The sequence below is a fragment of the Heptranchias perlo genome, chromosome 41 (genome assembly GCF_035084215.1).
Source record: "Heptranchias perlo isolate sHepPer1 chromosome 41, sHepPer1.hap1, whole genome shotgun sequence".
Lineage (NCBI taxonomy): Eukaryota > Metazoa > Chordata > Chondrichthyes > Hexanchiformes > Hexanchidae > Heptranchias > Heptranchias perlo.
Genome location: NC_090365.1, coordinates 15,618,206 through 15,639,359, shown reverse-complemented (window position 1 = coordinate 15,639,359; position 21,154 = coordinate 15,618,206).

Here is a 21,154-nt window from a genome sequence, read left to right as displayed (position 1 = left end):
CTTGAGTATGAGGTCAACCCCAGGATCGGCTCATTTAAATAATTTTAATTTGATCCCAGTTGACAAGAAGCCTTGCTGCACCCATGGGACAATTGTAAACAATTTTACAACACCAAGTTATATTTTAAATTCACAAGCTTTCGGAAGGAGGAAGCCTCCGAAAGCTTGTGAATTTAAAATAAAATTGCTGGACTATAACTTGGTGTTGTAAAATTGTTTACAATTGTCAACTCCAGTCCATCACCGGCATCTCCACATCATGACCCATGGGACAGCAGTGTTAGGAATGCAGCAGCAGATAAAGGGCTGCTGCAGCATTAAAGGACAGTGTTGTTTTTTATCTGAGATGAACAATTAACAATGGCCTGCATAACCCTGAGAACTATAGACAGTGTTAAGCAATCCCACAACCAACGGATCAGATCAAAGCTCTGCAGTCCTGACCCATCCAGCTGCAAATGGTGGTGGTCAATTAAACAACTAACGGGAGGAGGAGGCTCTGTGAACATCCCCGTCCTCAATGATGGCAGAGTCCAGCAAGAGTGCAAAAGACAAGGCTGAAGCATTTGCAACCATCTTCAACCAGAAGTGCAGAGTGGATGATCCATCTTGGCCTCCTCCCGATGTCCCCACCAACACAGAAGCCAGTCTTCAACCAATCGATTCACTCCATGTGATACTAAGAAACGGCAGAGTGCACTGGATACAGCAAAGGCTATGGGCCTCGACAACATCCCAGCTGTAGTGCTGAAGACTTGTGCTCCAGAACTAGCCGCGCCTCTAGCCAAACTGTTCCAGTACATCTACCCAACTAAGTGGAAAATTGCCCAGGTATGTCCTGTCGACAACAAGCAGGACAAATCCAACCCGGCCAATTACCGCCCCATCAGTCTTTTTTTTTATTCGTTCATGGGATGTAGGCGTTGCTGGCAAGGCCGGCATTTATTGCCCATCCCTAATTGCCCTTGAGAAGGTGGTGGTGAGCCGCCTTCTTGAACCGCTGCAGTCCATGTGGTGAAGGTTCTCCCACAGTGCTGTTAGGTAGGAAGTTCCAGGATTTGACCCAGCGACGATGAAAGATTGGCGATATATTTCCAAGTCGGGATGGTGTGTGACTTGGAGGGGAACGTGCAGGTGGTGTTGTTCCCATGTGCCTGCTGCTCTTGTCCTTCTAGGTGGTAGAGGTCGCAGGTTTGGGAGGTGCTGTCGAAGAAGCCTTGGCGAGTTGCTTGCAGTGCATCCTGTGGATGGTACACACTGCAGCCACGGTGCACCGGTGGTGAAGGGAGTGAATGTTTAGGGTGGTGGATGGGGTGCCAGTCAAGCGGCTTCTTTGTCCTGGATGGTGTCGAGCTTCTTGAGTGTTGTTGGAGCTGCACTCATCCAGGCAAGTGGAGAGTATTCCATCACACTCCTGACCTATGACTTGTAGATGGTGGAAAGGCTTTGGGGAGTCAGGGGGTGAGTCACTCGCCGCAAAATACCCAGCCTCTAACCTGCTCTTGTAGCCACAGTATTTATGTGGCTGGTCCAGTTAAATTTCTGATCAATGGTGGCCCCCAGGATTTTGATGGTGGGGGATTCGGCGATGCTAATGCTATTGAATGTCAAGGGAGATGGTCATTGCCTGGCATTTGTCTGGCGCGAATGTTACTTGCCACTTATCAGCCCAAGCCTGGATGTTGTCCAGGTCTTGCTGCATGCGGGCACGGACTGCTTCGTTATCTGAGGGGTTGCGAATGGAACTGAACATTGTGCGATCATCAGCGAACATCTCCATTTCTGACCTTATGATGAAGGGAAGGTCATTGATGAAGCAGCTGAAGATGACTCCAGCCACTGGAGAGTTTTCCCCCGATTCCCATTGACTTCAGTTTTACGAGGGCTCCTTGGTGCCACACTCGGTCAAATGCTGCCTTGATGTCAAGGGCAGTCACTCTCACCTCACCCCTGGAGTTCAGCTCTTTTGTCCATGTTTGGACCAAGGCTATAATGAGGTCTGGAGCCGAGTGGTCCTGGCGGAACCCAAACTGAGCATCGGTGAGCAGGTTATTGGTGAGTAAGTGCCGCTTGATAGCACTGTCGACGACACCTTCCATCGCTTTGCTGATTGGGAGCAGCCTACTCTCAATCATCAGTCATACCTAGCACAAAGGAAGATGGTCGTGGTTGTTGGAGGCCAATCATCTTAGCCCCAGGACATCACTGCAGGGGTTCCTCAGGGCAGTGTCCTAGGCCCAACCATCTTCAGCTGCTTCATCAATGTCCTTCCCTTCATCATAAGGTCAGAAATGGGGATGTTTGCTGATGATCGCACAGTGTTCAGTTCCATTCGCAACCCCTCAAATAATGAAGCAGTCCGTGCCCGCATGCAGCAAGAGCTGGACAACACCCAGGCTTGGGCTGATAAGTGGCAAGTAACATTCACGCCAGACAAGTGCCAGGCAATGACCATCTCCAACATGAGAGAATCTAACCACCGCCCCTTGACATTCAACGGTATTACCATCGCCGAATCCCCCACCATCAACATCCTGGGGGTCACCACTGACCAGAAACTTAACTGGACCAGCCACATAAATACTGTGGCTACAAGAGCAGGTCTGCGGCGAGTGACTCACCTCCTGACTCCCCAAAGCCTTTCCACCATCAACAGGGCACGAGTCAGGAGTGTGATGGAATACTCTCCACTCGCCTGGATGGGTGCAGCTCCAACAACACTCAAGAAGCTCAACACCATCCAGGCCAAAGCAGCCCACTTGATTGGCACCCCATCCACCACCTTAAACATTCACTCCCTCCACCACCGGCGCACTGTGGCTGCAGTCTGTACCATCTACAGGATGCACTGCAGCAACTCGCCAAGGCTTCTTCGACAGCACCTCCCAAACCCGCGACCTCTACCACCTAGAAGGACAAGGGCAGCAGACGCATGGGAACAACACCACCTGCATGTTCCCCTCCAAGTCACACACCATCCCGACTTGGAAATATATCGGCCGTTCCTTCATCGTCACTGGGTCAAAATCCTGGAACTTCCTACCTAACAGCACTGTGGGAGAACCGTCACCACACGGACTGCAGCGGTTCGAGAAGGCGGCTCACCACCACCTTCTCAAGGGCAGTTAGGGATGGGCAATAAATGTTGGCCTTGCCAGCGATGCCCACATCCCATGAACGAATTAAAAAAAACACCTCTTGACCCAGGAGAGCCTGTGGTATTTTCTGGAGGTGGCAGTCCTGAGGAACGTGGTACCTTCTGGGGCAATGGGTAATGCTCCAAATACAGTCAGCGTGGCCAGAGGGGGCAATCGGGGGAATGCTGCCTCCTCGGCATCATTCGGGGGAACAAATGAGAAAACAGTTGTGGTGATTGGGGAAAGAGTGGCAAGGTTGGGGTCAGCAAATGCCACGTTGGTAACGCTCCCTACAAGCGCGGCCCTCAACTCACTTCTTTAACCTCCCAGATATCCAAAGCTGTATGCCCAACCTGGCAGCTGGCGAAGGGATGAGCTTCCTTCACCCGTGCAAACTGAGCCGTGATTCATCACCAAGTCCTTGCCAGGCTCCAATTGCCCATTCGCCAGTTCTGCGACTGGGTGCAGAAGACCAGAATCTGTGGTCCTGTTGCACTAGTTTCTGCTTTTCCCGGGTTTCTGCCAGGCCGGTGCCGGGGGGAGGGAGGCTGGTGCACCCCCGGGAATTCCCACCCAATGTTCCCGTGGTACGATGCCGGGCTTTTTGAGAAGCTGGAAGGTGCACAGCCCTGCAGGCATCCGAGGCACTTTTCAAACGGTGAATTGAGAGAGTTTGGGGCCGTTTTTTTTTGTACTGCAGCTCAAACAGCAACTTGTTTGCTTGGATCTTTATTTGATCCGAAGTGTTGTTCTCCTGCCATGTAGGCACCGCATCCTGTGGGTAAAGTGGGCACTCCCATGGGAATTCCCCCATAGCCTGCAGCAGAGGGCAGTGCCGAACCTGCGTGCTGCTCTCCAATGGCGATCACACAGTGGTGTCCCATTATGTCCAGAGTCACTTCTTCCCTGCATGCGCCCCCCCCCTTTCAGTTTGCGAATATCCCCTTTCCAATGTGGACTTCTTCTTCCCGCAGTCATGATGACATTGGTGAAATGCAGATACACCTTTTTGTAAATCAGCTGTGGTTCAGTGGGTAACACTCTTGCCTATGAGTCATTCGGTTGTGGGTTCAAACCTAACTCCAGAGGCTTGAGCACATAATCCAGGCTGACACCCCCAGTGCAGTACTGAGGGAGTGCTGCGCTGTCGAAGGTGCCCTCTCTCGGATGAGACGTTAAACCAAGGCCCCGTCTGCCCTCTCGGGTGGATGTGAAAGATCCCATGGCATTATTTCGAAGAAGAACAGGGGAGCTCGCCCCGGTGTTCTGGCCAATATTTATCCCTCAACCAACACTAAAATTATCTGGTCATTTATCACATTGTTGGGATCTTGCTGTGCACAAATTAGCTGCCGCATTTCCTACATTACAACAGTGACTACAATTCAAAAGTACTTCATTGGCTGTAAAGCGCTTTGGGACATTCTGAGGTCATGAAAGGTGCTATAAAAATGCAAGTCTTTTTTCATCTAGGGCTCCTGGCAGTTGCTGCTAGCCAATGGCGATGAGCTAATGTATTTCCTGAATCCGATATTTAGGAAATTCTTAAGCAGGAATTCTCAGTTCAAACACATCAGTATCTCGGCTCCATCCACAGGCTCTGCTCAGCACTCAGGCCAGTCACTGGCCTCCCTGAGCTGGGACCAGTGCCCCTCACTGAGAGACCCTCTCGCACATACATGGCCTGTCACCCAGCTGCCACGGCTCGAAATGTTGGGTTTGGCTCCGTCCCCGTCCCTTTAACTGAGGGTCAAGGACTCTGATTGAGGCGGACGCCGCCCCCTCAGCTCTCTGTGAATCACCCGCTCTGTAATCATTCCCAAATAACTCGTGTGCTGAGTAAAGGACTGGCTCAAAGCTCGTCTCTGTGCAGGGAATGTCAACCAGCGGTTTGTTGTTGACTTTGGCCACTCTCGGCCATTTCCAGCAGAGTTCGAATGAAGAGAAGGTGAAATTCTCGATAAACTTCACTGCAGCCGATGTTACTGGGCAACACAAGAGCAGCAGAATCGGGCAACTGAGACCAGAGCATAGGTCAGAGACAAGGGGTGGGAAAGGGCAGAGAGAGAGAGTGATACAGATAACAAGGGCAGCAGTGCTGGACAACTGAGACTAGAGGCAAAATTGAGGAGAATGAGGAGAAATTTTTTTACGCAGCGAGTTGTTATGATCTGGAATGCGCTGCCTGAAAGGGCGGTGGAAGCAGATTCAATAATAACTTTCAAAAGGGAATCGGATAAATATTTGAAAAAGGGAAAAACATTTGCAGGGCTGTGGGGAAAGGGAAGAGGGTGTGGGATTAATTGGATAGCTCTTTCAAAGAGCCGGCACAGGCATGATGGGCTGAAAGGCCTCCTTCTGCGCTGTATCATTCTGTGAAGAGCATGGGTTGGAGTTAGGAGGTGGGAAAGGGCAGTGAGAGGGGTACAGATAACAAGGCAGGGTAAGAAAGAGTAATGAACTAGTGAGTGGATTAGTGAGGGAACAGTGGCCATCTCCAACAGCTTCACTCTCAAAATTGAAAAGGGGGAGGGAACGGTTAAAGATAAAAGCCTATTTCAATTAGATAAAAAAGGAACAAGCCAAAATAAACAGGAAAGGGAAATTGTCAAGAAGACACATAATTAGAAACAGTGACAGAGATGGTTTGGTCCACATATTCTCACAGGAAGTAAAGGAGTTGCAGCGAATTTCTTGGATGAGTAGAGAAATTAAAGTGAAACTAAAAAAAGAGGCACATGACATCTAGGGCAAATAAATACAAAATAAAATAAAGCCGCATGTCAGCTCAGTGGGCAGCACCCTCTCTCTCGCCTCTGAAGCAGAAGGTCATGGGTTCAAGACCCACTCCCGTGACTTGAACCCAAAATCCAGGCCGACACTCCAGTGCCAGTACCGAGAGGGTGCTGCACTGTCGGAGGTGCCGTCTTTTGGATGAGACGTTAATCCGAGGCCCCGTCTGTCCCCTCAGATGGGCATGAAAAGATCCCATGGCACTTACTTACCCTCATAGTTTTGAACAGATCTCCTGGTAACCTGACCACACGCACTCCAGCAGTCAATGCCGGAGGTTACCAGTGTGTACAGTCCTGGTCTAAGTGCCTGATTGTAGCCCTAGCTATCTCAGGACCATTGTGTGCACCGATTCACTAAATAATCCGGTGTGAGCAGGGCCAGCTTGTAATACTGTGCAGACTGTCACGGGACAGTTGCAGTTCGAGCTCCAGATTAGCATTAGGGAAACAGCAAGAGAGTATCAACACTCATCACAAATTAGTGTCTGCCACTGAATTCATCTCTTGTCGAGCTTTGTGCTCTATAATCATCCATCTCCTTCCCTCTGTTAGACTTCAACTCATTTATATTTTTCCTCTTCCCAGATGTTACATAGAATTATACAGAATTTACAGCCCAGAAACAGGCCATTCGGCCCAACTGGTCTATGCCAGTGTTTATGCTCCACACGAGCCTCCTCCCACCCTACTTCATCTCACCCTGTCAGCATATCCTTCTATTCCTTTCTCCCTCATGTACTTATCCAGCTTCCCCTTAAATGCATCTATGCTGTTCGCCTCAGCTACTCCTTGTGGTAGCGAGTTACACATTCTCACCACTCTGGGTAAGGAAGTTTCTCCTGAATGCCCTGTTAGTGACTATCTTATATTTATGGCCCCTAGTTTTAATTCTCTCCACATCTAACACAGATGTTACGTTAACACAAAAGGATTGCAGCCTCACATGTGATTGCTCATCTTTGTGTTTAGATTTTTCAACAGGTTCACAGAATCTGAGTCAGATCAGAGTTATATTTTATAAACAGTGAGGACACCATCATCGCTGTCATATTCGGGGAGTTCTAACCTATTAGTTGGATTAGGTTATGACGAGCTGTTTGACAATCCTTCATAAATCACAACTTCTCGTTTTACTAAATCAACATTGAACAAGAGTGGGTGTGACTGGGAGCAGCCCAGGCTAAAGTCTACAGTACAATTAAAGTCTATTGAGTCTACAATACAGAAACAGGCCATTCGGCCCGAGTCTATGCCAGCGTTTATGCTCCACACAAGCCTCCTCCCTCCCTACTTCATTTCACCCAATCAGCATATCCTTCTATTCCTTTCTCCCTCATATGTTTATCGAGCTTCCCCTTAAATGCATCTATGCTATTTGCCTCAACTACTCCTTGTGGTAGCAAGTTCCACATTCTAACCACTCTCTGGGTAAAGAATTTTCTCCTGGATTTATTAGTGACTTTCTTATAATGATGACCTCTAGTTTTGGACTCCCCACAAGTGGAAACATTTTCTCTACATCTACCCTGTCAAACTCCATCATTATCTTAAAGACCTCTATCAGGTCACCCCTCAGCCTTCTCTTTTCTAGAGAAAAGAGCCCCAGCTGGTTTAGTCTTTCCTGATAAGTATCTCCCCTCCGTTCTGGTATTATCCTTGTGAATCTCCAATGCCTCTATATCCTTTTTATAATATGGAACTGTGCAAAGTACTCCAAGTGTGGCCTAACCAAGGTTCTATACAAGTTTAATGCTTTTCAATTCTATCCCTCTAGAAATGAACCCCAGTGCTTGATTTGCCTTTTTTATGGCCTTATTAACCTGCGTCGCTACTTTTAGTGATTTGTGTATCTGTACCCCGAGATCCTTTTGTTTCTCTATACCTTTTAGACTCTTATTATCCAAGGAGTACATTCTTCCTACCAAAATGTATCACCTCACACTTATCTATATTGAAATACACGCCCATTCTACAAGTTTATTGATGTTGTCTTGCATTTTAATGCATTTTTTATTTGTATTAACCCAGATAGAACAAGTCCAGGGAACTATAGACCAGTTAGCTTAACATCAGTGGTAGGAAAGATAATGGAATTTTTATTCAAAGATGTAACAGAAAAACATCTAGAAACCGAATATAATAAACCGAATATAATAAAGAACAGTCAGCACGGATTTCAGAAGGGAAGGTCATGCCAACTTTGTGTCGTCCGCAAATTTTGAAATTGTACTTCCGATTCCCGAGTCCAAATCATTGATGTAAATGGTGAACAACAGCGGTCCCAGCACCGATCCCCGTGGAGCACCACTTCCCACCTTTTGCCAGTCTGAGTAACTACCCTTAACCCCTACTCTCTCTTTTCTGTTTTGGAGCCATTTGTCTCTATATTTCATCCTCCACTTCCCTCCCACTGTTAGGTGGTGTGTAGAATCTACCTAATAATGTGATCGATCCCTTTTCTCTATTACCATTCTGCTCCCTGTCCCCTGACTCCACATGCTCTGACCTTAGTCCTGAGTCTACAATGCGGTACCTTATCAAAGGCCTTTTGAAAATCCAAATATATTACGTCCATTACATTACCCTTGTCTACTCTTTCTGTTACTTCTTCAAAAAATTCAATAAGGTTAGTCAGGCATGACCTTCCCTTCCGAAATCTGTGCTGACTATTCTTTATTATATTCTTCTGTTACATCTTTGAATAAAGATTCCATTATCTTTCCTACCACTGACGTTAAGCTAACTGGTCTATAGTTCCCTGGACTTGTTCTATCTCCCTTTTTAAATATAGGGATCACATTAGCTGTCCACCAGTCTTCCCTTTTCTGATGAATTTTTATATATATATATAATAGTGCCTCTGCTATCTCCTCCCTAACTTCTTTTAATATTCGCGGTTTCAATCCAATCATATCAATGGTTTATCTTCTCTAAGTTTGATTAGTTTATCAACTATCTCCGCCCTTTCCATCTTGAATGTCTTTATATCTTTTTTGATCTCTTCTTCTAATGTCCTGCCCACATTATTAGTCTCCTCGGTAAATACTGAGGCAAAGTAACTATTCAATATTTCTGCCATTTCGCCATCATTACCTGTGAGTTCATCCTGTGTATCCCTTAGTGCCCCATCCCGATCCTGATTTTTCTTTTGTTATTTATGTGTCTGTAGAATACTTTACTAACTATTTTTATATTCCTTGATAATTTAATCCAGTCATTCCTCTTTGCTTTCCCAATTGTTTTTTTTATTTCTTTCCTAACCTTTTCCTATTCCCTTTTGTCGTCCTCTCCTTTATTGTCTATGTAATTAGTGTCTGCCTTTTTTTTAGTTTCAATTTTACCCTTATCTCTTTATTCATCCATGGTCTTTCATTATTGGCTGCTTTGTTCTTGTTTCTTAGAGGAATATATTTCTCCTGCACTCTATTGTTCACCGTTTTAAATATTTCCCACTGCTGTTCGATTTCTTTGTCAAAAAAAAAATCCAGTTTACCTTCCCTCGTTCCATTCTCATCCCCTCAAAATTAGCATTTTTCCAATCTATTACTTTGGTCTTTGTCTTACTTAAATCTTTCTCAATCATTATTTTAAACCTTATCATGTTATGATTTGGACTGTGGGGGGGCGTGATCAAGATCATGATCACTATTACCGCGATGTTCCCCTACGCTAACTTCTCTTATCTGCTTCAGTTCATTTCCCGTCACTAGATCCAGCAGTGATTCTTCTCTTGTTGGGTTTCTCATGCACTGGGTAAGAAAGGAGTCCAGAACACACTGTAAAACTCCATTCCCCTTTCCCCTTTCCCCTTTCCCTACCTCTTACCAGTTTATTTGGGGATAGTTGAAATCACTCATGATTATTATTTAATGTTTTTTTACTCATTTCACAGATTTGTCTCTATATTTCATCCTCCACTTCCCTCCCACTGTTAGGTGGTGTGTAGAATCTACCTAATAATGTGATCGATCCCTTTTCTCTATTGTCATTATGTTGTCTCTAATTAGTATGGTTACTCCACTCCTCCCCCCACCCTTCCTGCTTCCCTGTCCTTTCTAAATACATTATATCCTGCAATATTTAACTGCCAGTCCTGTTCTTTATGCAGCCCTGTTTCAGTTATCCCAACCACATCTGGCTCCTCGCTACAGATTATTGCTTCCAGTTCCCCTGTTTTGTTTCGGATGCTGTACACATTGCTTTACAGGCAATTTAATTTGTTTTTAATAATTGTTCCCTTCACTTTAATTTTAACAGTCATTCTATAACTGTATTTGTTCCCTGACCCTTTATTGTCCTTATTCCTTACCTTGGTTTGACCTTTACTCTCATCTCCTATTTCTTTTATCTTCATACTTGTTATTTTCACCAGATCCCTCCCCCATCTTATTAGTTTAAAGTCCTATCCACAGCCCTATTTATCCTTTCCGCTGGGACACTGGTCCCATTCCAGTTCAGGTGGAGCCTGTCCCAGGGGCACAGCTCCTTCCCGTCCCAGGGGCACAACTCCTTCCCGTCCCAGGGGCACAGCTCCTTCCCGTCCCAGGGGCACAGCTCCTTCCCGTCCCAGGGGCACAGCTCCTTCCCGTCCCATGTGGCACAGCTCCTTCCCGTCCCAGGGGCACAGCTCCTTCCCGTCCCATGTGGCACAGCTCCTTCCCGTCCCAGGGGCACAGCTCCTTCCCGTCCCAGGGGCACAGCTCCTTCCCGTCCCAGGGGCACAGCTCCTTCCCGTCCCAGGGGCACAGCTCCTTCCCGTCCCAGGGGCACAGCTCCTTCCCGTCCCATGTGGCACAGCTCCTTCCCGTCCCAGGGGCACAGCTCCTTCCCGTCCCAGGGGCACAGCTCCTTCCCGTCCCATGTGGCACAGCTCCTTCCCGTCCCATGTGGCACAGCTCCTTCCCGTCCCAGGGGCACAGCTCCTTCCCGTCCCAGGGGCACAGCTCCTTCCCGTCCCAGGGGCACAGCTCCTTCCCGTCCCAGGGGCACAGCTCCTTCCCGTCCCATGTGGCACAGCTCCTTCCCGTCCCATGTGGCACAGCTCCTTCCCATCCCAGGGGCACAGCTCCTTCCCGTCCCATGTGGCACAGCTCCTTCCTGTCCCAGGGGCACAGCTCCTTCCCGTCCCAGGGGCACAGCTCCTTCCCGTCCCAGGGGCACAGCTCCTTCCCGTCCCATGTGGCACAGCTCCTTCCCGTCCCGGGGGCACAGCTCCTTCCCGTCCCAGGGGCACAGCTCCTTCCCGTCCAATGTGCCACAGCTCCTTCCCGTCCCAGGGGCACAGCTCCTTCCCGTCCCAGGGGCACAGCTCCTTCCCGTCCCAGGGGCACAGCTCCTTCCCGTCCCAGGGGCACAGCTCCTTCCCGTCCCAGGGGCACAGCTCCTTCCCGTCCCAGGGGCACAGCTCCTTCCCGTCCCATGTGGCACAGCTCCTTCCCGTCCCAGGGGCACAGCTCCTTCCCGTCCCAGGGGCACAGCTCCTTCCCGTCCCAGGGGCACAGCTCCTTCCCGTCCCATGTGGCACAGCTCCTTCCCGTCCCATGTGGCACAGCTCCTTCCCGTCCCAGGGGCACAGCTCCTTCCCGTCCCACGTGGCACAGCTCCTTCCCGTCCCATGTGGCACAGCTCCTTCCCGTCCCATGTGGCACAGCTCCTTCCCGTCCCAGGGGCACAGCTCCTTCCCGTCCCAGGGGCACAGCTCCTTCCCGTCCCATGTGGCACAGCTCCTTCCCGTCCCAGGGGCACAGCTCCTTCCCGTCCCAGGGGCACAGCTCCTTCCCGTCCCATGTGGCACAGCTCCTTCCCGTCCCATGTGGCACAGCTCCTTCCCGTCCCAGGGGCACAGCTCCTTCCCGTCCCACGTGGCACAGCTCCTTCCCGTCCCATGTGGCACAGCTCCTTCCCATCCCAGGGGCACAGCTCCTTCCCGTCCCATGTGGCACAGCTCCTTCCCGTCCCATGTGGCACAGCTCCTTCCCGTCCCAGGGGCACAGCTCCTTCCCGTCCCACGTGGCACAGCTCCTTCCCGTCCCATGTGGCACAGCTCCTTCCCGTCCCATGTGGCACAGCTCCTTCCCGTCCCATGTGGCACAGCTCCTTCCCGTCCCATGTGGCACAGCTCCTTCCCGTCCCATGTGGCACAGCTCCTTCCCGTCCCATGTGGCACAGCTCCTTCCCGTCCCAGGGGCACAGCTCCTTCCCGTCCCAGTACTGGTGCCAGTGTCCCATGAAATGGAACCCCCTCCTTCCCACACCAGTCTTTCAGCCACGCATTCACCATCCTGATCTGTTTATCCCACTCCCAATTAGCACGTGGCTCAGGTAGTAATCCCGAGATTAACACCCGTGAGGACCTGCTTTTTAATTTAGTTCCTAACTTCTGATATTCCTTTAGCAGGACCTCCTCACTTTTCTTCCCTATGTCATTGGTCCCAACATGGACCACGATGACTGGATCTTCCCCCTCCCTTTCCAAGTTCCTCTCCAGTTGCTCCGAGATATTCTTTACCTTTGTACCAGGCAGGCAACACACCCTTCTGGCCTCTCCGTCGCCACTGCAGGGGACGCTATCTATCCCCCTGATTATAGAATCCCCTATGACTTTCTATTCTGCACTTCCCCCCCAGGACTGCCTCCTAATGTTTGTTTCAGTGTACGTGAGGGGTTTGCAGTCTGTCTCCATGACATGCTGCATTTCTGGTTTGGCATTAATCCATTACACAGTTCAAGATCACAAGGTTGGTTCAAACAAGGAGCATACCAGATCGGGAACACACCACACCATCAACAATTGCATTTATACAGCACCTTTTAACGTAGTAAAACATCCCAAGGCGCTTCACAGGAGCGATCATCGAACAAAATTTGACACCAAGTCACATAAGGAGATATTAGGACAGGTGACCAAAAGCTTGGTCAAAGAGGTAGGTTTTAAGGAGCGTCTTAAAGGAGGAGAGAGAGGTAGCGAGGTGGAGAGGTTTAGGGAGGGAATTCTAGAGCTTGGAGCCTAGGCAGCTGAAGGCACGGCCGCCAATGGTGGAGAGATTAAAATCGGATATACGCAAGAGGCCAGAATTGGAGGAGCGCAGAGATCTCGAAGGGGTGTCGGGCTGGAGGAGGTTACAGAGATAGGGAGGGGGCAAGGCCATGGAGGGATTTGTAAACAAATCACCAAGCCAGCTGCAGACCAGGAGCACACCAGGAACACACCAGATGAGGAACGTGATTAATGCTAGCCGGAATGAAATAGAAATAGCTTTACTTTCACAATACAAGTCTGCAGCCACCACCTGCTTGCACACCGCACGCTGACCAGGGAATCTGAGTCAAATATTCGTTTCAACGCACATGGCTGTGGGATTGAATCCTGGAATTCAAAGTGTGAATGTTCCTGATTTATCCAGTCGTGTCAGTGGCAGAGGATGAGTGTCTGTTCAATGACTCAGTCACATCGTGAGTCACAGCCCTGACCAGAGGTAATTTTCACTTTCTGATCTCAGTTATCTGTTTGAGTCGCACTGACGCGGTCAATGAGTTTGGGGACCGTCGCCGACAGCTCCACAACTCCTCAACGCTGCTACACGCTTCCCATTTCATTTACACTGAACAACACCAGTAAACTGCACTGCATCCGAGCAACAGGTCACTTTAAAATTAATTCATCTTCTTTGTGATGTAGAACTGCCAGTGAATCACTTTTGGACCCGTTGCCCATTCAAATGGGTTAGATACAGAGTAAAGCTCCCTCTACACTGTCCCATCAAACACTCCCAGGGCAGGTACAGCACTTACATGTGCTGTGTGTGTGCGCGTGTGTGCTGTGTGTGTGTATATATATATATATATATCTATACATGTGTTGTGTGTATATATACTCTTTGTATATGTGCTATGTGTGTGTGCATGTCTGTGCACCTGAGAGTTTGTTGGCTGCCAGTGTAAAACACTGTGATGTATTACGTCAGCTCACCACCTCACCACGGTAACCGCACATAAACTGACGGCCTGAGGCAGCTGGTTTGACGCTGAGCCCCAGATGTTATCATGTGCAGGCAGCTGCAATACGTGCAGCCTTGTGCAGTTGTAATGTCAGCTCCAGACCTACACTGTGACTCAGAGCCTGGTCTGTTGGGGCTCACTCCACAGCATTCCACACTCCCTCACCACACAATCCTACTGAGCAGCTTCTGGGAAAACATCGAGAAACCACCTCCCAGCAAAGGATTGAAATAAACTGAAATCTGCAAAACAACAGGCACAGTTTCATAATGAAATGGGACAGTCCCATCCCCCACCAAACTCCAAAAATGGAATAAACAGTGTCTCTCTACACTTACACTGTGAGTAACCCTTACCCTGAATAAAGAGTCACTCTGTGTGGAGCGGGTTAGTGCGGAGTGGGGCAGTACAATGTGGGTCAGTGCGGAGCGGGGCAGTGCGGAGTGGGTCAGTACAATGTGGGGCAGTGCGGAGTGGGGCGGTACAATGTGGGGCATTGCGGAGTGGGGCAGTACAATGTGGGGCATTGCGGAGTGGGGCAGTACAATGTGGGGCAGTGCGGAGTGGGGCAGTACAATGTGGGGCAGTGCGGAGTGGGGCAGTACAATGTGGGGCATTGCGGAGTGGGGCAGTACAATGTGGGGCAGTGCGGAGTGGGGCAGTACAATGTGGGGCAGTGCGGAGTGGGGCAGTACAATGTGGGGCATTGCGGAGTGGGGCAGTACAATGTGGGGCAGTGCGGAGTGGGTCAGTACAATGTGGGGCAGTGCGGAGTGGGTCAGTACAATGCGGGGCAGTGCGGAGTGGGGTAGTACAATGTGGGGCATTGCGGAGTGGGGCAGTACAATGTGGGGCATTGCGGAGTGGGGCGGTACAATGTGGGGCAGTGCGGAGTGGGTCAGTACAATGCGGGGCAGTGCGGAGTGGGTCAGTGCGGAGTGGGGCAGTGCGGAGTGGGGCAGTACAATGTGGGGCATTGCGGAGTGGGGCAGTACAATGTGGGGCATTGCGGAGTGGGGCGGTACAATGTGGGGCAGTGCGGAGTGGGTCAGTACAATGCGGGGCAGTGCGGAGTGGGGCAGTACAATGGGGATCAGTACAATGTGGGTCGGTGTGGAGTGGGTCAGTACAATGGGGATCAGTACAATGTGGGGCATTGCGGAGTGGGGCAGTACAATGTGGGGCAGTGCGGAGTGGGTCGGTACAATGCGGGTCGGTGCGGAGTGGGGCGGTACAATGTGGATCAGTACAATGCGGGTCGGTGCGGAGTGGGGCGGTACAATGTGGATCAGTACAATGCGGGTCGGTGCGGAGTGGGGCAGTACAATGTGGATCAGTACAATGTGGGTCGGTGCGGAGTGGGGCAGTACAATGTGGGGCAGTGCGGAGTGGGGCAGTACAATGTGGATCAGTACAATGTGGGTCGGTGCGGAGTGGGGCGGTACAATGTGGATCAGTACAATGTGGGTCGGTGCGGAGTGGGGCAGTACAATGTGGATCAGTACAATGTGGGTCGGTGCGGAGTGGGGCAGTACAATGTGGGTCGGTGCGGAGTGGGGCGGTACAATGTGGATCAGTACAATGCGGGTCGGTGCGGAGTGGGGACTGGGTCAGTGCGGAGTGGGTCGGTGCGGAGTGGAGTGATGTATGGGCAGGGAGTTATGATTACAGTAAGAGGTTCCTGTTGATGGTCTGTTGAGATGCAGCTGCCAGATTGACAGACAGCAGCTTGAAGCCCCAACTATCGTCAGTCCCTGTCTTTTGGATGAGACGTTAAACCGAGGCCCCGTCTGCCCTCTCAGGTGGACGTAAAACATCCCAGGGCACTATTCGAAGAAGAGCAAGGGAGTTCTCCCTGGTGTCCTGGTCAATATTTACCCCTTAACCAACATCACTAAAACCGATGATCTGGTTATTCTCATTTGCTATTTGTAGGATCTTGCTGTGTGCAAATTTGTTGCCATGTTTCCTACATTACAACAATAATTACATTTTAAAAGTACTTCATTGATTGTAAAGCACTTTGGGACATCCTGTGGTAGTGAAAGGCGCTATAGAAATGCAAGTCTATCTTTCTTTAGCCGATGAGTTAAACGCCCAAACTGAGCGACACTCCTGTCCTTTTAAAATGTGTTGTTAACAATTACCACCTTTCAGTGAGAGACTGACAGATTCTGGGGTGTGGCAGGATTGCGCAGGAGTGATGTCTTATTGCACTGACCATTGTGGGACTGGCTGGTGTGAAACCATGTAACGGGGAGGATCGAGAGGCCCGGTGTCAGCCTGTGCACTACAGAGCGATTTGGGAACAAATTGCGAGCTCGTCCAGCAGTCAGCTCCCAATCCAAAACTCAAATCCAACTGGGTCAAACCAGAACAAAATCCCAGCCTCACCAAACCAGCTGGGCTGACCTGAAGCTCTCTGCACTGGGTCAGGGCTTGAGCCCATGGTCTAGGTTGAGTTTCCTGTTCCGTACTGAGGGCTGCATTGTCGCACAAGCCACCCTTCGGCTGAGATGTCAAACTGAGCCCATTGCGTTGTGTCCAGTGGGTGTTAAAGATCCCACAGCACCCCCAGGGAGGAGCAGGGAGTTGTTGCTGTGCCCTCGGCCGACATTCCTCCTTCAACCAACAAAAACAGATCAATGGGTCATGCAACCTGTCAGTGTCTGTGGGACCTCGAGGGGAGAGATGGGTTGGTACATTCACTTATATAACAATGACACTGCACTCCAACTATCAGCGTGACATCTCAGTAATTCACTGTGAACTGCTCTGGGATTTTTGTGATGTGATAAACATTATAAATGAGAACAATAAAATCTGTCTGTCCTCCAGTGACTTCCTCTGCTTGTCTCTCTCATTCTTTACATTTAGATTTCTCTTTGTCTTCAACCGAGATTACGGGGTGATTTGATAGAGGTATTTAAAATTATTGGAACAGACTGTTTCTAGTCGTTAAACGGTCTCGAGCGAGGGGAGGTAGATATAAGATTAAATGGAAGCGATTTAGGACAGAGAGCAGGAGAACGTTTTGCACAGAGAGTTGTGAGGCTGTGGAATTCACTATCGGAGTTAGTGTTTAAGAATAGATTTGACAGGTGGTCAAAGGACAGAGGAATATGGGAACATGGGATTAGGATACTGCTCGTGTGGAGGATAAAACCAACACGGACTGGTTGGGCCGAGCGGCCTGTTTCTGTTCTACTTTCTGTGTAACTCTGTGCCTATCTGTCCTGCCTCCTCTCCCACTCTCTCCATGTAACCTTTTCTCTCTCTCGGTCTTTGTCTCTGTGCCACTTTCTCTCTGGGAAGTGTATCTTGATCAAACTCTCTCTCTCACCTTCTCTGTCTCCAATGGTTGTTACTTTTGCTGTTTGTTCTGCCTGGGAGTGGCTTATCATCAATGGGGGGAGGAGAGTACAATGCCCTTCTGATCTGATTAACTTATAGCACTTGGAGCTTTTTAGGACAAAGTCCAACAGGAATGTACCATTATATAGAATTACATAGAATTTACAGCACAGGAACTGGCCATTCGGCCCATCTGGTCTATGCCGGTGTTTATGCTCCACACGAGTCTCCTCCCACTCCTCTTCATCTCACCCTATCAGCATATCCTTCTATCCCTTTCTCCTAGGAATACTTATCTAGCTTCCCCTTAAATGAAGGAGAATGATATTGGAATGGCATCGGGACTGGAATGCAGAATGGAAGGAATGAGTGAAAACAGGGAATGGCATGGGAAGAGGGGAAGGAGTGCAAGTGGGAGATAACATGCAAATGGAACTGGAGTGGGAATGGGGATATTATGGGAGCTGGGAATGTCGGGCACTTCCTGTGGGAATTCACAGACTGCTTCTCGACACTTCCTATCCACCAAACCCGTAGATACAACAGCGCAGGCTGGCCCAATGACATGCCTCTCTTGGAAGGATTTGTTTTGTTTGTTGTGGTCTGACAGGCCTCAACAGCAAGGCAACTCGACACCATTACCTCGCGGTTACTGTTGCCAACCACAGAAAATGCGGCACTTCCTGTTTGGCAAGGCCGTGGCGGGGGGGGGGGGGGTGGGGGCTGGGGGTGTCACCGGGACGGTGAAAGAGTGGGCAGCCAAAGCAGGAAGTGGAAAAGGATTTGTGCACTTGCAAGGATTTCGGTGTCTGAGCTGTGGGGAGGGATGGGTGCTCTTCTGGCCGGCCTCCCATCTTCCACCCTCCATAAAATTCAGCTCATCCAAAACTCTGCAGCCCGTATTCTAACCTGCACCAAGTCCATTCACCCATTAGCCCTGTGCTCGCTGACCTACATTGGCTCCCGGTCCAGGGTTGGGGGTAATATATTAGCATGGGTAGAGGTTTGGTTAACGGACAGAAAACAGAGAGTAGGAATGAATGAGTCATTCTCAGGCTGGCAGGCTGTAACTAGTGGGGTGACGCAAGGATCAGTGCTTGGGCCTCAGCTATTTACTATCTATATTAATGACTTAGGTGAAGGGACCAAGTGTAAAGTATCCAAGTTTGCTGACGATACAAAGCGAGGTGGGAAAGTAAGCTGTGAGGAGGACACAAAGAGACTGCAAAGGGATATAGACAGGTTAAGTGAGTGGGCAAGAAGGTGGCAGATGGAGTATAATGTGGGGAAATGTTATTCACTTTGGTAGGAAGAATAGAAAAACAGAATATTTTTTAAATGGTGAGAATCTATTAAATGTTGGTGTTCAGAGAGATTTGGTTATCCTCGTATAAGAAGCACAGAAAATTAACACAGAGGTACAGCAAGCAATTAGGAAGGCAAATGATATGTTGGCCTTTATTGCAAGGGGATTGGAGTACTACTTCCACCTCAACATTGCCCGTCTCCGTCCCTGCCTCAGCTCATCTGCTGCTGGAACCCTCATCCGTGCCTTTGTTACCTCCAGACTCGACTATTCCAATGTTCTTCTGGCCGGCCTCCCATCTTCCACCCTCCATAAACTTGAGCTCATCCAAAACTCTACAGCCCGTATTCTAACTCGCACTAAGTCCCATTTTCCCATCACCCCTGCGCTCCTGGTCCGGGAACGCCTCAATTTTAAAATTCTCGTCCATGTTTTCAAATCCCTCCATGGCCTCGCCCCTCCCTATCTCTGTAACCTCCTCCAGCCCCACAACCCTCCGAGATCTCTGCGCTCCTCCAATTCTGGCCTCTTGCACATCCAATTTTAATCTCTCCACCATTGGCGGCCGTGCCTCCAACTGCCTAGGCCCTAAGCTCTGGAATTCCCTCCCTAAACCCCTCCACCTGTCTCTCTCTCTTCTCCTTTAAGACGCTCCTTAAAACCTACCTCTTTCACCAAGTTTTTGGTCACCTGTCCTAATATCTCCTTACATGGTTCAGTGTCAAATTTTTGTTTGATAACGCTCCTGTGAAGCACCTTGGGACGTTTTACTACATTAAAGGCACTATATAAATGCAAATTGTTGTTGTTGTACCTCTTCCAAGAGTCAGGTCCAATCACCTGCTCGGTAACTCGGTGAAGGTATAGGTGCTGGATGCTCAGGGTCACTGGGGTGAGCCCTTTACGGTCCCTCGTAGCAGCGTTAAAATTCAGGCAGCTCTTTTCACGTTAGGTTTTCCCTCCTCCTGCCCTGAAGGGGCGGAGTCACGCTGGGAACCAAATCTCACCCAGTGCCCGTTCTGAGCAGCGTACTGAAGGGCCCAGGAATTCACCATCCGCCCCCGGCCTTCAGGAGAGGAGGGGAGAAAATTCAATTAAACTCTGAAAAGGGCGACGTGGAGGGTTTATATTGAATATCGTGAGGGCACCCAGTAAGGTCACAGCTCCATTCAAAACTCTCCATTCAGCCTAGCTCACCTCCTTCTCTTTCTCTTTCTGTTCCTCTTTCTCACTCTATCTGTTCCTCTCTCACCTTTCTACTGATCTCTTGTTTCTCCTCTCTCTGTCTCTCTGAGACGCTCTCTTTCTCTATCTTCCTCTCTCTTTTTCTCTCTCTCTCTCTCTTTCTCTCATTCATGTTGCTCTGAGGTGCTGATGGCTGGATCTGAAACTGTGTATTGCTGCTGTAAATGAGGGTGCTGATTCCCCCAGATACCCCAGGGGAAGATGTCCCATCGCAGGGCAGGGTGCGGGCCTGCTCTCGTTATGGGACAAGGACTTTCCGATAAATCCAGGCCCGAGTACAGTTTCAGGGTAAAGATCTGAGATTCAAACATCTTATTTCAGGGGTTCCTGGTTCGGGGGGGACTTGTTCACAGTGGGCTTAATCCAGTGAGAAGGCTGCAGTTAAGGTGCAAGGGCCCTAGTTAAGGTGCAAGGGCCCTAGTTAAGGTGCAAGGGCCTAGTTAAGGTGCAAGGGCCTAGTTAAGGTGCAAGGGCCTAGTTAAGGTGCAAGGGCCTAGTTGACTTCATCCATGCTAATTTGTAACTAAGCAACATTGAATGAACATGATGAGTGGACGAGGTTCCTAAGTAACGGGGAGTGTGAGACGGGGACAGTGATGTTTCTACTCCAGCCTCAGTGACTGACCAACCACTTTCATGACCTCAGGACGTCCCAGAGTGCTTTACAGCCAATTAAGTACTTTTGAAGTGAAGTCACTGTTGTAATGTAGGAAACGCAGCAGCCAATTTGCGCACAGCAAGATCCCACAATCAGCAATGAGAAAGTGACCAGATAACCTGTTTTTAGTTGTTAGTTGAGGGATAAATATTGGCCAGGACACCGGGGAGAACTCCCTGCGTGTCTTTGAATAGTGCCATGAGATCTTTTACATCCACCTGAGACATCGGTTTGATGTCTCATCCGAAAGACGGCACCTCCGACAGTGCAGCACTGGGAGTGTCAGCCTTGTGCACAAGTCTTTGGAATGGGATTTGAACCCACAGCCTTCTGACTCAGGCGAGAGTGCTACCACTGAGTCAAGGCTGACATTAGAAACAAGAAGCAGGCCTGCAGGCACAAGGCAAGTCAACAGAAAAACCACACACAACTTCTTCACCACTGAGTGTTTGCAGGCACCAACAACAGACCTCAGTCAGATCAGAGAGCACTGCTGCGTCACTATGGTATCAGGTGAAGCAATGGGCCTACATCAGCCAGAGGCAGATCTGATGTTACCAGGCCTGATGTCACTGATCGTACTCCTGGTCCATCGGTCATCCTGGCGACGACGTTTGCGGTCAACGCTCCCTCAGATAGGAGGTGACCATCAGCAGCAATG